Source organism: Rhinoderma darwinii, chromosome 4 (assembly GCF_050947455.1).
Source record: "Rhinoderma darwinii isolate aRhiDar2 chromosome 4, aRhiDar2.hap1, whole genome shotgun sequence".
Lineage (NCBI taxonomy): Eukaryota > Metazoa > Chordata > Amphibia > Anura > Rhinodermatidae > Rhinoderma > Rhinoderma darwinii.
The window spans coordinates 5,052,832-5,062,822 of record NC_134690.1 but is presented as its reverse complement, the minus strand read 5'-3'; the positions used below and the strand labels follow the sequence as shown (position 1 = coordinate 5,062,822).

Genomic DNA, 9,991 nt, shown 5'->3' with positions numbered 1-9,991 from the left:
CCACTACACTACAGAAACTTGGATATTGATTGTTCCGCAACCCACAACCCGCAAGCCATGCAGAAACGAATTGAGAAAAAGAATCCAGCCAATTAGTGGCAACAAAAAAAATTCCATGTTTCTGCCTTGTCTCGAACAGGGGACCTTTCGCGTGTAAGGCGAACGTGATAACCACTACACTACAGAAACTTCCCCTTGATACAAAAACCCACCATTGCAGCAACCAAAGTTTGACAAATTTAAAGGCTTTCTTTGTGTTAAAAGGAAGACATAGTTCCATGTTTCTGCCCTGTCTCGAACAGGGGACCTTTCGCATGTTAGGCGAACGTGATAACCACTACACTACAGAAACTTGGATATTGATTGTTCTGCAACCCACAACCAGCAAGCCATGCAGAAACGAATTGAGAAAAATAATCCAGCCAATTAGCGGCAACAAAAAAAATTCCATGTTTCTGCCCTGTCTCGAACAGGGGACCTTTCGCGTGTTAGGCGAACGTGATAACCACTACACTACAGAAACTTGGATATTGATTGTTCCGCAACCCACAACCCGCAAGCCATGCAGAAACGAATTGAGAAAAATAATCCAGCCAATTAGTGGCAACAAAAAAAATTCCATGTTTCTGCCCTGTCTCGAACAGGGGACCTTTCGCGTGTTAGGCGAACGTGATAACCACTACACTACAGAAACTTGGATATTGATTGTTCCGCAACCCACAACCTGCAAGCCATGCAGAAACGAATTGAGAAAAAGAATCCAGCCAATTAGTGGCAACCAAAAAAATACCATGTTTCTGCCCTGTCTCGAACAGGGGACCTTTCGCGTGTAAGGCGAACGTGATAACCACTACACTACAGAAACTTGGATATTGATTGTTCCGCAACCCACAACCCGCAAGCCATGCAGAAACGAATTGAGAAAAATAATCCAGCCAATTAGTGGCAACAAAAAAAATTCCATGTTTCTGCCCTGTCTCGAACAGGGGACCTTTCGCGTGTTAGGCGAACGTGATAACCACTACACTACAGAAACTTCCCCTTGATACAAAAACCCACCATTGCAGAAACCAAAGTTTGACAAATTTAAAGGCTTTCTTTGTGTTAAAAGGAACACATAGTTCCTTGTTTCTGCCCAGTTTCGAACAGGGGACCTTTCGCGTGTAAGGCGAACGTGATAACCACTACACTACAGAACCTTGGATATTGATTGTTCTGCAACCCGCAAGCCATGCAGAAACGAATTGAGAAAAATAATCCAGCCAATTAGCGGCAACAAAAAAAATTCCATGTTTCTGCCCTGTCTCGAACAGGGGACCTTTCGCGTGTTAGGCGAACGTGATAACCACTACACTACAGAAACTTGGATATTGATTGTTCCGCAACCCACAACCCGCAAGCCATGCAGAAACGAATTGAGAAAAATAATCCAGCCAATTAGTGGCAACAAAAATAATTCCATGTTTCTGCCCTGTCTCGAACAGGGGACCTTTCGCGTGTTAGGCGAACGTGATAACCACTACACTACAGAAACTTGGATATTGATTGTTCCGCAACCCACAACCCGCAAGCCATGCAGAAACGAATTGAGAAAAATAATCCAGCCAATTAGTGGCAACAAAAAAAATTCCATGTTTCTGCCCTGTCTCGAACAGGGGACCTTTCGCGTGTTAGGCTGACGTGATAACCACTACACTACAGAAACTTCCCCTTGATACAAAAACCCACCATTGCAGAAACCAAAGTTTGACAAATTTAAAGGCTTTCTTTGTGTTAAAAGGAACACATAGTTCCTTGTTTCTGCCCAGTTTCGAACAGGGGACCTTTCGCGTGTAAGGCGAATGTGATAACCACTACACTACAGAACCTTGGATATTGATTGTTCTGCAACCCGCAAGCCATGCAGAAACGAATTGAGAAAAATAATCCAGCCAATTAGCGTCAACAAAAAAAATTCCATGTTTCTGCCCTGTCTCGAACAGGGGACCTTTCGCGTGTTAGGCGAACGTGATAACCACTACACTACAGAAACTTGGATATTGATTGTTCCGCAACCCACAACCCGCAAGCCATGCAGAAACGAATTGAGAAAAATAATCCAGCCAATTAGTGGCAACAAAAAAAATTCCATGTTTCTGCCCTGTCTCGAACAGGGGACCTTTCGCGTGTTAGGCGAACGTGATAACCACTACACTACAGAAACTTGGATATTGATTGTTCCGCAACCCACAACCCGCAAGCCATGCAGAAACGAATTGAGAAAAATAATCCAGCCAATTAGTGGCAACAAAAAAAATACCTTGTTTCTGCCCTGTCTCGAACAGGGGACCTTTCGCGTGTTAGGCGAACGTGATAACCACTACACTACAGAAACTTGGATATTGATTGTTCCGCAAATCCACAACCCGCAAGCCATGCAGAAACGAATTGAGAAAAAGAATCCAGCCAATTAGTGGCAACAAAAAAAATTCCATGTTTCTGCCCTGTCTCGAACAGGGGACCTTTCGCGTGCTAGGCGAACGTGATAACCACTACACTACAGAAACTTGGATATTGATTGTTCCGCAACCCACAACCCGCAAGCCATGCAGAAACGAATTGAGAAAAAGAATCCAGCCAATTAGTGGCAACAAAAAAAATTCCATGTTTCTGCCTTGTCTCGAACAGGGGACCTTTCGCGTGTAAGGCGAACGTGATAACCACTACACTACAGAAACTTCCCCTTGATACAAAAACCCACCATTGCAGAAACCAAAGTTTGACAAATTTAAAGGCTTTCTTTGTGTTAAAAGGAAGACATAGTTCCATGTTTCTGCCCTGTCTCGAACAGGGGACCTTTCGCGTGTTAGGCGAACGTGATAACGACTACACTACAGAAACTTGGATATTGATTGTTCTGCAACCCACAACCCGCAAGCCATGCAGAAACGAATTGAGAAAAAGAATCCAGCCAATTAGTGGCAACCAAAAAAATACCATGTTTCTGCCCTGTCTCGAACAGGGGACCTTTCGCGTGTTAGGCGAACGTGATAACCACTACACTACAGAAACTTGGATATTGATTGTTCCGCAACTCACAACCCGCAAGCCATGCAGAAACGAATTGAGAAAAATAATCCAGCCAATTAGCGGCAACAAAAAAAATTCCATGTTTCTGCCCAGTTTCGAACAGGGGACCTTTCGCGTGTAAGGCGAACGTGATAACCACTACACTACAGAAACTTGGATACTGATTGTTCTGCAACCCGCAACCCGCAAGCCATGCAGAAACGAATTGAGATAAATAATCCAGCCAATTAGTGGCAACAAAAAAAATTCCATGTTTCTGCCCTGTCTCGAACAGGGGACCTTTCGCGTGTAAGGCGAACGTGATAACCACTACACTACAGAAACTTGGATATTGATTGTTCCGCAACCCACAACCCGCAAGCCATGCAGAAACGAATTGAGAAAAATAATCCAGCCAATTAGTGGCAACAAAAAAAATACCTTGTTTCTGCCCTGTCTCGAACAGGGGACCTTTCGTGTGTTAGGCGAACGTGATAACCACTACACTACAGAAACTTGGATATTGATTGTTCCGCAAATCCACAACCCGCAAGCCATGCAGAAACGAATTGAGAAAAAGAATCCAGCCAATTAGTGGCAACAAAAAAAATACCTTGTTTCTGCCCTGTCTCGAACAGTGGACCTTTCGTGTGTTAGGCGAACGTGATAACCACTACACTACAGAAACTTGGATATTGATTGTTCCGCAACCCACAACCCGCAAGCCATGCAGAAACGAATTGAGAAAAATAATCCAGCCAATTAGTGGCAACAAAAAAAATACCTTGTTTCTGCCCTGTCTCGAACAGGGGACCTTTCGTGTGTTAGGCGAACGTGATAACCACTACACTACAGAAACTTGGATATTGATTGTTCCGCAAATCCACAACCCGCAAGCCATGCAGAAACGAATTGAGAAAAAGAATCCAGCCAATTAGTGGCAACAAAAAAAATTCCATGTTTCTGCCCTGTCTCGAACAGGGGACCTTTCGCGTGTTAGGCGAACGTGATAACCACTACACTACAGAAACTTCCCCTTGATACAAAAACCCACCATTGCAGAAACCAAAGTTTGACAAATTTAAAGGCTTTCTTTGTGTTAAAAGGAACACATAGTTCCTTGTTTCTGCCCAGTTTCGAACAGGGGACCTTTCGCGTGTAAGGGGAACGTGATAACCACTACACTACAGAACCTTGGATATTGATTGTTCTGCAACCCGCAAGCCATGCAGAAACGAATTGAGAAAAATAATCCAGCCAATTAGCGGCAACAAAAAAAATTCCATGTTTCTGCCCTGTCTCGAACAGGGGACCTTTCGCGTGTTAGGCGAACGTGATAACCACTACACTACAGAAACTTGGATATTGATTGTTCCGCAACCCACAACCCGCAAGCCATGCAGAAACGAATTGAGAAAAAGAATCCAGCCAATTAGTGGCAACAAAAAAAATTCCATGTTTCTGCCTTGTCTCGAACAGGGGACCTTTCGCGTGTAAGGCGAACGTGATAACCACTACACTACTGAAACTTCCCCTTGATACAAAAACCCACCATTGCAGCAACCAAAGTTTGACAAATTTAAAGGCTTTCTTTGTGTTAAAAGGAAGACATAGTTCCATGTTTCTGCCCTGTCTCGAACAGGGGACCTTTCGCGTGTTAGGCGAACGTGATAACCACTACACTACAGAAACTTGGATATTGATTGTTCTGCAACCCACAACCCGCAAGCCATGCAGAAACGAATTGAGAAAAATAATCCAGCCAATTAGCGGCAACAAAAAAAATTCCATGTTTCTGCCCTGTCTCGAACAGGGGACCTTTCACGTTTTAGGCGAACGTGATAACCACTACACTACAGAAACTTGGATATTGATTGTTCCGCAACCCACAACCCGCAAGCCATGCAGAAACGAATTGAGAAAAAGAATCCAGCCAATTAGTGGCAACAAAAAAAATTCCATGTTTCTGCCTTGTCTCGAACAGGGGACCTTTCGCGTGTTAGGCGAACGTGATAACCACTACACTACAGAAACTTCCCCTTGATACAAAAACCCACCATTGCAGAAACCAAAGTTTGACAAATTTAAAGGCTTTCTTTGTGTTAAAAGGAACACATAGTTCCTTGTTTCTGCCCAGTTTCGAACAGGGGACCTTTCGCGTGTAAGGGGAACGTGATAACCACTACACTACAGAACCTTGGATATTGATTGTTCTGCAACCCGCAAGCCATGCAGAAACGAATTGAGAAAAATAATCCAGCCAATTAGCGGCAACAAAAAAAATTCCATGTTTCTGCCCTGTCTCGAACAGGGGACCTTTCGCGTGTTAGGCGAACGTGATAACCACTACACTACAGAAACTTGGATATTGATTGTTCCGCAACCCACAACCCGCAAGCCATGCAGAAACGAATTGAGAAAAAGAATCCAGCCAATTAGTGGCAACAAAAAAAATTCCATGTTTCTGCCTTGTCTCGAACAGGGGACCTTTCGCGTGTAAGGCGAACGTGATAACCACTACACTACAGAAACTTCCCCTTGATACAAAAACCCACCATTGCAGCAACCAAAGTTTGACAAATTTAAAGGCTTTCTTTGTGTTAAAAGGAAGACATAGTTCCATGTTTCTGCCCTGTCTCGAACAGGGGACCTTTCGCGTGTTAGGCGAACGTGATAACCACTACACTACAGAAACTTGGATATTGATTGTTCTGCAACCCACAACCCGCAAGCCATGCAGAAACGAATTGAGAAAAATAATCCAGCCAATTAGCGGCAACAAAAAAAATTCCATGTTTCTGCCCTGTCTCGAACAGGGGACCTTTCACGTTTTAGGCGAACGTGATAACCACTACACTACAGAAACTTGGATATTGATTGTTCCGCAACCCACAACCCGCAAGCCATGCAGAAACGAATTGAGAAAAATAATCCAGCCAATTAGTGGCAACAAAAAAAATTCCATGTTTCTGCCCTGTCTCGAACAGGGGACCTTTCGCGTGTTAGGCGAACGTGATAACCACTACACTACAGAAACTTGGATATTGATTATTCCGCAACCCACAACCCGCAAGCCATGCAGAAACGAATTGAGAAAAATAATCCAGCCAATTAGTGGCAACAAAAAAAATACCTTGTTTCTGCCCTGTCTCGAACAGGGGACCTTTCGCGTGTTAGGCGAACGTGATAACCACTACACTACAGAAACTTGGATATTGATTGTTCCGCAAATCCACAACCCGCAAGCCATGCAGAAACGAATTGAGAAAAAGAATCCAGCCAATTAGTGGCAACAAAAAAAATTCCATGTTTCTGCCCTGTCTCGAACAGGGGACCTTTCGCGTGTTAGGCGAACGTGATAACCACTACACTACAGAAACTTGGATATTGATTGTTCCGCAACCCACAACCCGCAAGCCATGCAGAAACGAATTGAGAAAAAGAATCCAGCCAATTAGTGGCAACAAAAAAAATTCCATGTTTCTGCCCTGTCTCGAACAGGGGACCTTTCGCGTGTTAGGCGAACGTGATAACCACTACACTACAGAAACTTCCCCTTGATACAAAAACCCACCATTGCAGCAACCAAAGTTTGACAAATTTAAAGGCTTTCTTTGTGTTAAAAGGAAGACATAGTTCCATGTTTCTGCCCTGTCTCGAACAGGGGACCTTTCGCATGTTAGGCGAACGTGATAACCACTACACTACAGAAACTTGGATATTGATTGTTCTGCAACCCACAACCAGCAAGCCATGCAGAAACGAATTGAGAAAAATAATCCAGCCAATTAGCGGCAACAAAAAAAATTCCATGTTTCTGCCCTGTCTCGAACAGGGGACCTTTCGCGTGTTAGGCGAACGTGATAACCACTACACTACAGAAACTTGGATATTGATTGTTCCGCAACCCACAACCCGCAAGCCATGCAGAAACGAATTGAGAAAAATAATCCAGCCAATTAGTGGCAACAAAAAAAATTCCATGTTTCTGCCCTGTCTCGAACAGGGGACCTTTCGCGTGTTAGGCGAACGTGATAACCACTACACTACAGAAACTTGGATATTGATTGTTCCGCAACCCACAACCTGCAAGCCATGCAGAAACGAATTGAGAAAAAGAATCCAGCCAATTAGTGGCAACCAAAAAAATACCATGTTTCTGCCCTGTCTCGAACAGGGGACCTTTCGCGTGTAAGGCGAACGTGATAACCACTACACTACAGAAACTTGGATATTGATTGTTCCGCAACCCACAACCCGCAAGCCATGCAGAAACGAATTGAGAAAAATAATCCAGCCAATTAGTGGCAACAAAAAAAATTCCATGTTTCTGCCCTGTCTCGAACAGGGGACCTTTCGCGTGTTAGGCGAACGTGATAACCACTACACTACAGAAACTTCCCCTTGATACAAAAACCCACCATTGCAGCAACCAAAGTTTGACAAATTTAAAGGCTTTCTTTGTGTTAAAAGGAAGACATAGTTCCATGTTTCTGCCCTGTCTCGAACAGGGGACCTTTCGCATGTTAGGCGAACGTGATAACCACTACACTACAGAAACTTGGATATTGATTGTTCTGCAACCCACAACCAGCAAGCCATGCAGAAACGAATTGAGAAAAAGAATCCAGCCAATTAGTGGCAACAAAAAAAATTCCATGTTTCTGCCCTGTCTCGAACAGGGGACCTTTTGCGTGTTAGGCGAACGTGATAACCACTACACTACAGAAACTTCCCCTTGATACAAAAACCCACCATTGCAGAAACCAAAGTTTGACAAATTTAAAGGCTTTCTTTGTGTTAAAAGGAACACATAGTTCCTTGTTTCTGCCCAGTTTCGAACAGGGGCGTGTAAGGCGAACGTGATAACCACTACACTACAGAACCTTGGATATTGATTGTTCTGCAACCCGCAAGCCATGCAGAAACGAATTGAGAAAAATAATCCAGCCAATTAGCGGCAACAAAAAAAATTCCATGTTTCTGCCCTGTCTCGAACAGGGGACCTTTCGCGTGTTAGGCGAACGTGATAACCACTACATTACAGAAACTTGGATATTGATTGTTCCGCAACCCACAACCCGCAAGCCATGCAGAAACGAATTGAGAAAAATAATCCAGCCAATTAGTGGCAACAAAAAAAATTCCATGTTTCTGCCCTGTCTCGAACAGGGGACCTTTCGCGTGTTAGGCGAACGTGAAAACCACTACACTACAGAAACTTGGATATTGATTGTTCCGCAACCCACAACCTGCAAGCCATGCAGAAACGAATTGAGAAAAATAATCCAGCCAATTAGTGGCAACAAAAAAAATTCCATGTTTCTGCCCTGTCTCGAACAGGGGACCTTTCGCGTGTTAGGCGAACGTGATAACCACTACACTACAGAAACTTGGATATTGATTGTTCCGCAACCCACAACCTGCAAGCCATGCAGAAACGAATTGAGAAAAAGAATCCAGCCAATTAGTGGCAACCAAAAAAATACCATGTTTCTGCCCTGTCTCGAACAGGGGACCTTTCGCGTGTAAGGCGAACATGATAACCACTACACTACAGAAACTTGGATATTGATTGTTCCGCAACCCACAACCCGCAAGCCATGCAGAAACGAATTGAGAAAAATAATCCAGCCAATTAGTGGCAACAAAAAAAATTCCATGTTTCTGCCCTGTCTCGAACAGGGGACCTTTCGCGTGTTAGGCGAACGTGATAACCACTACACTACAGAAACTTGGATATTGATTGTTCCGCAACCCACAACCTGCAAGCCATGCAGAAACGAATTGAGAAAAAGAATCCAGCCAATTAGTGGCAACCAAAAAAATACCATGTTTCTGCCCTGTCTCGAACAGGGGACCTTTCGCGTGTAAGGCGAACGTGATAACCACTACACTACAGAAACTTGGATATTGATTGTTCCGCAACCCACAACCCGCAAGCCATGCAGAAACGAATTGAGAAAAATAATCCAGCCAATTAGTGGCAACAAAAAAAATTCCATGTTTCTGCCCTGTCTCGAACAGGGGACCTTTCGCGTGTAAGGCGAACGTGATAACCACTACACTACAGAAACTTGGATATTGATTGTTCCGCAACCCACAACCCGCAAGCCATGCAGAAACGAATTGAGAAAAATAATCCAGCCAATTAGTGGCAACAAAAAAAATTCCATGTTTCTGCCCTGTCTCGAACAGGGGACCTTTCGCGTGTTAGGCGAACGTGATAACCACTACACTACAGAAACTTGGATATTGATTGTTCCGCAACCCACAACCTGCAAGCCATGCAGAAACGAATTGAGAAAAAGAATCCAGCCAATTAGTGGCAACCAAAAAAATACCATGTTTCTGCCCTGTCTCGAACAGGGGACCTTTCGCGTGTAAGGCGAACGTGATAACCACTACACTACAGAAACTTGGATATTGATTGTTCCGCAACCCACAACCCGCAAGCCATGCAGAAACGAATTGAGAAAAATAATCCAGCCAATTAGTGGCAACAAAAAAAATTCCATGTTTCTGCCCTGTCTCGAACAGGGGACCTTTCGCGTGTTAGGCGAACGTGATAACCACTACACTACAGAAACTTGGATATTGACTGTTCCGCAACCCACAACCTGCAAGCCATGCAGAAACAAATTGAGAAAAAGAATCCAGCCAATTAGTGGCAACCAAAAAAATACCATGTTTCTGCCCTGTCTCGAACAGGGGACCTTTCGCGTGTAAGGCGAACGTGATAACCACTACACTACAGAAACTTGGATATTGATTGTTCTGCAACCCACAACCAGCAAGCCATGCAGAAACGAATTGAGAAAAAGAATCCAGCCAATTAGTGGCAACAAAAAAAATTCCATGTTTCTGCCCTGTCTCGAACAGGGGACCTTTTGCGTGTTAGGCGAACGTGATAACCACTACACTACAGAAACTTCCCCTTGAT

The 9,991-nt window shown here is 43.9% G+C and overlaps 41 non-coding genes across 41 annotated transcripts in view; all 41 read right to left on the bottom strand.

Moving 5' to 3' along the window:
- Window positions 1-18, bottom strand: part of TRNAV-AAC (transfer RNA valine (anticodon AAC)) — a 73-nt gene extending 55 nt beyond the window's left edge. Inside the window, exon 1 of the tRNA in view lies at window positions 1-18. This exon is cut by the window's left edge and continues 55 nt beyond it. This is a non-coding gene — a tRNA (tRNA-Val).
- Window positions 19-116: 98 nt separating this feature from the next.
- Window positions 117-189, bottom strand: TRNAV-UAC (transfer RNA valine (anticodon UAC)). Its single transcript has one exon. It is a non-coding gene; the product is annotated as a tRNA-Val (tRNA).
- A 261-nt stretch (window positions 190-450) lies between these two features.
- TRNAV-AAC (transfer RNA valine (anticodon AAC)) lies at window positions 451-523 on the bottom strand. The gene has a single exon. It is a non-coding gene; the product is annotated as a tRNA-Val (tRNA).
- Window positions 524-621: 98 nt separating this feature from the next.
- Window positions 622-694, bottom strand: TRNAV-AAC (transfer RNA valine (anticodon AAC)). The gene has a single exon. It is a non-coding gene; the product is annotated as a tRNA-Val (tRNA).
- Window positions 695-792: 98 nt separating this feature from the next.
- Window positions 793-865, bottom strand: TRNAV-UAC (transfer RNA valine (anticodon UAC)). The gene has a single exon. It is a non-coding gene; the product is annotated as a tRNA-Val (tRNA).
- Window positions 866-963: 98 nt separating this feature from the next.
- Window positions 964-1,036, bottom strand: TRNAV-AAC (transfer RNA valine (anticodon AAC)). Its single transcript has one exon. It is a non-coding gene; the product is annotated as a tRNA-Val (tRNA).
- A 254-nt stretch (window positions 1,037-1,290) lies between these two features.
- Window positions 1,291-1,363, bottom strand: TRNAV-AAC (transfer RNA valine (anticodon AAC)). Its single transcript has one exon. It is a non-coding gene; the product is annotated as a tRNA-Val (tRNA).
- A 98-nt stretch (window positions 1,364-1,461) lies between these two features.
- TRNAV-AAC (transfer RNA valine (anticodon AAC)) lies at window positions 1,462-1,534 on the bottom strand. Its single transcript has one exon. It is a non-coding gene; the product is annotated as a tRNA-Val (tRNA).
- Window positions 1,535-1,959: 425 nt separating this feature from the next.
- Window positions 1,960-2,032, bottom strand: TRNAV-AAC (transfer RNA valine (anticodon AAC)). The gene has a single exon. It is a non-coding gene; the product is annotated as a tRNA-Val (tRNA).
- Window positions 2,033-2,130: 98 nt separating this feature from the next.
- TRNAV-AAC (transfer RNA valine (anticodon AAC)) lies at window positions 2,131-2,203 on the bottom strand. The gene has a single exon. It is a non-coding gene; the product is annotated as a tRNA-Val (tRNA).
- Window positions 2,204-2,301: 98 nt separating this feature from the next.
- Window positions 2,302-2,374, bottom strand: TRNAV-AAC (transfer RNA valine (anticodon AAC)). The gene has a single exon. It is a non-coding gene; the product is annotated as a tRNA-Val (tRNA).
- A 99-nt stretch (window positions 2,375-2,473) lies between these two features.
- TRNAA-AGC (transfer RNA alanine (anticodon AGC)) lies at window positions 2,474-2,546 on the bottom strand. The gene has a single exon. It is a non-coding gene; the product is annotated as a tRNA-Ala (tRNA).
- Window positions 2,547-2,644: 98 nt separating this feature from the next.
- On the bottom strand, window positions 2,645-2,717 carry TRNAV-UAC (transfer RNA valine (anticodon UAC)). Its single transcript has one exon. It is a non-coding gene; the product is annotated as a tRNA-Val (tRNA).
- A 261-nt stretch (window positions 2,718-2,978) lies between these two features.
- Window positions 2,979-3,051, bottom strand: TRNAV-AAC (transfer RNA valine (anticodon AAC)). The gene has a single exon. It is a non-coding gene; the product is annotated as a tRNA-Val (tRNA).
- A 98-nt stretch (window positions 3,052-3,149) lies between these two features.
- TRNAV-UAC (transfer RNA valine (anticodon UAC)) lies at window positions 3,150-3,222 on the bottom strand. Its single transcript has one exon. It is a non-coding gene; the product is annotated as a tRNA-Val (tRNA).
- Window positions 3,223-3,320: 98 nt separating this feature from the next.
- On the bottom strand, window positions 3,321-3,393 carry TRNAV-UAC (transfer RNA valine (anticodon UAC)). Its single transcript has one exon. It is a non-coding gene; the product is annotated as a tRNA-Val (tRNA).
- A 613-nt stretch (window positions 3,394-4,006) lies between these two features.
- Window positions 4,007-4,079, bottom strand: TRNAV-AAC (transfer RNA valine (anticodon AAC)). The gene has a single exon. It is a non-coding gene; the product is annotated as a tRNA-Val (tRNA).
- A 254-nt stretch (window positions 4,080-4,333) lies between these two features.
- TRNAV-AAC (transfer RNA valine (anticodon AAC)) lies at window positions 4,334-4,406 on the bottom strand. Its single transcript has one exon. It is a non-coding gene; the product is annotated as a tRNA-Val (tRNA).
- Window positions 4,407-4,667: 261 nt separating this feature from the next.
- TRNAV-AAC (transfer RNA valine (anticodon AAC)) lies at window positions 4,668-4,740 on the bottom strand. The gene has a single exon. It is a non-coding gene; the product is annotated as a tRNA-Val (tRNA).
- A 98-nt stretch (window positions 4,741-4,838) lies between these two features.
- On the bottom strand, window positions 4,839-4,911 carry TRNAF-AAA (transfer RNA phenylalanine (anticodon AAA)). Its single transcript has one exon. It is a non-coding gene; the product is annotated as a tRNA-Phe (tRNA).
- Window positions 4,912-5,336: 425 nt separating this feature from the next.
- TRNAV-AAC (transfer RNA valine (anticodon AAC)) lies at window positions 5,337-5,409 on the bottom strand. Its single transcript has one exon. It is a non-coding gene; the product is annotated as a tRNA-Val (tRNA).
- Window positions 5,410-5,507: 98 nt separating this feature from the next.
- TRNAV-UAC (transfer RNA valine (anticodon UAC)) lies at window positions 5,508-5,580 on the bottom strand. The gene has a single exon. It is a non-coding gene; the product is annotated as a tRNA-Val (tRNA).
- A 90-nt stretch (window positions 5,581-5,670) lies between these two features.
- On the bottom strand, window positions 5,671-5,743 carry TRNAV-AAC (transfer RNA valine (anticodon AAC)). Its single transcript has one exon. It is a non-coding gene; the product is annotated as a tRNA-Val (tRNA).
- Window positions 5,744-5,841: 98 nt separating this feature from the next.
- On the bottom strand, window positions 5,842-5,914 carry TRNAF-AAA (transfer RNA phenylalanine (anticodon AAA)). The gene has a single exon. It is a non-coding gene; the product is annotated as a tRNA-Phe (tRNA).
- Window positions 5,915-6,012: 98 nt separating this feature from the next.
- On the bottom strand, window positions 6,013-6,085 carry TRNAV-AAC (transfer RNA valine (anticodon AAC)). Its single transcript has one exon. It is a non-coding gene; the product is annotated as a tRNA-Val (tRNA).
- A 98-nt stretch (window positions 6,086-6,183) lies between these two features.
- On the bottom strand, window positions 6,184-6,256 carry TRNAV-AAC (transfer RNA valine (anticodon AAC)). Its single transcript has one exon. It is a non-coding gene; the product is annotated as a tRNA-Val (tRNA).
- Window positions 6,257-6,355: 99 nt separating this feature from the next.
- On the bottom strand, window positions 6,356-6,428 carry TRNAV-AAC (transfer RNA valine (anticodon AAC)). Its single transcript has one exon. It is a non-coding gene; the product is annotated as a tRNA-Val (tRNA).
- Window positions 6,429-6,526: 98 nt separating this feature from the next.
- Window positions 6,527-6,599, bottom strand: TRNAV-AAC (transfer RNA valine (anticodon AAC)). The gene has a single exon. It is a non-coding gene; the product is annotated as a tRNA-Val (tRNA).
- A 261-nt stretch (window positions 6,600-6,860) lies between these two features.
- On the bottom strand, window positions 6,861-6,933 carry TRNAV-AAC (transfer RNA valine (anticodon AAC)). The gene has a single exon. It is a non-coding gene; the product is annotated as a tRNA-Val (tRNA).
- A 98-nt stretch (window positions 6,934-7,031) lies between these two features.
- On the bottom strand, window positions 7,032-7,104 carry TRNAV-AAC (transfer RNA valine (anticodon AAC)). The gene has a single exon. It is a non-coding gene; the product is annotated as a tRNA-Val (tRNA).
- A 98-nt stretch (window positions 7,105-7,202) lies between these two features.
- TRNAV-UAC (transfer RNA valine (anticodon UAC)) lies at window positions 7,203-7,275 on the bottom strand. The gene has a single exon. It is a non-coding gene; the product is annotated as a tRNA-Val (tRNA).
- Window positions 7,276-7,373: 98 nt separating this feature from the next.
- Window positions 7,374-7,446, bottom strand: TRNAV-AAC (transfer RNA valine (anticodon AAC)). The gene has a single exon. It is a non-coding gene; the product is annotated as a tRNA-Val (tRNA).
- A 922-nt stretch (window positions 7,447-8,368) lies between these two features.
- On the bottom strand, window positions 8,369-8,441 carry TRNAV-AAC (transfer RNA valine (anticodon AAC)). The gene has a single exon. It is a non-coding gene; the product is annotated as a tRNA-Val (tRNA).
- A 98-nt stretch (window positions 8,442-8,539) lies between these two features.
- On the bottom strand, window positions 8,540-8,612 carry TRNAV-UAC (transfer RNA valine (anticodon UAC)). The gene has a single exon. It is a non-coding gene; the product is annotated as a tRNA-Val (tRNA).
- Window positions 8,613-8,710: 98 nt separating this feature from the next.
- On the bottom strand, window positions 8,711-8,783 carry TRNAV-AAC (transfer RNA valine (anticodon AAC)). The gene has a single exon. It is a non-coding gene; the product is annotated as a tRNA-Val (tRNA).
- Window positions 8,784-8,881: 98 nt separating this feature from the next.
- On the bottom strand, window positions 8,882-8,954 carry TRNAV-UAC (transfer RNA valine (anticodon UAC)). Its single transcript has one exon. It is a non-coding gene; the product is annotated as a tRNA-Val (tRNA).
- Window positions 8,955-9,052: 98 nt separating this feature from the next.
- Window positions 9,053-9,125, bottom strand: TRNAV-UAC (transfer RNA valine (anticodon UAC)). The gene has a single exon. It is a non-coding gene; the product is annotated as a tRNA-Val (tRNA).
- A 98-nt stretch (window positions 9,126-9,223) lies between these two features.
- TRNAV-AAC (transfer RNA valine (anticodon AAC)) lies at window positions 9,224-9,296 on the bottom strand. The gene has a single exon. It is a non-coding gene; the product is annotated as a tRNA-Val (tRNA).
- Window positions 9,297-9,394: 98 nt separating this feature from the next.
- TRNAV-UAC (transfer RNA valine (anticodon UAC)) lies at window positions 9,395-9,467 on the bottom strand. Its single transcript has one exon. It is a non-coding gene; the product is annotated as a tRNA-Val (tRNA).
- A 98-nt stretch (window positions 9,468-9,565) lies between these two features.
- On the bottom strand, window positions 9,566-9,638 carry TRNAV-AAC (transfer RNA valine (anticodon AAC)). The gene has a single exon. It is a non-coding gene; the product is annotated as a tRNA-Val (tRNA).
- Window positions 9,639-9,736: 98 nt separating this feature from the next.
- Window positions 9,737-9,809, bottom strand: TRNAV-UAC (transfer RNA valine (anticodon UAC)). Its single transcript has one exon. It is a non-coding gene; the product is annotated as a tRNA-Val (tRNA).
- Window positions 9,810-9,991: the final 182 nt, after the last annotated feature.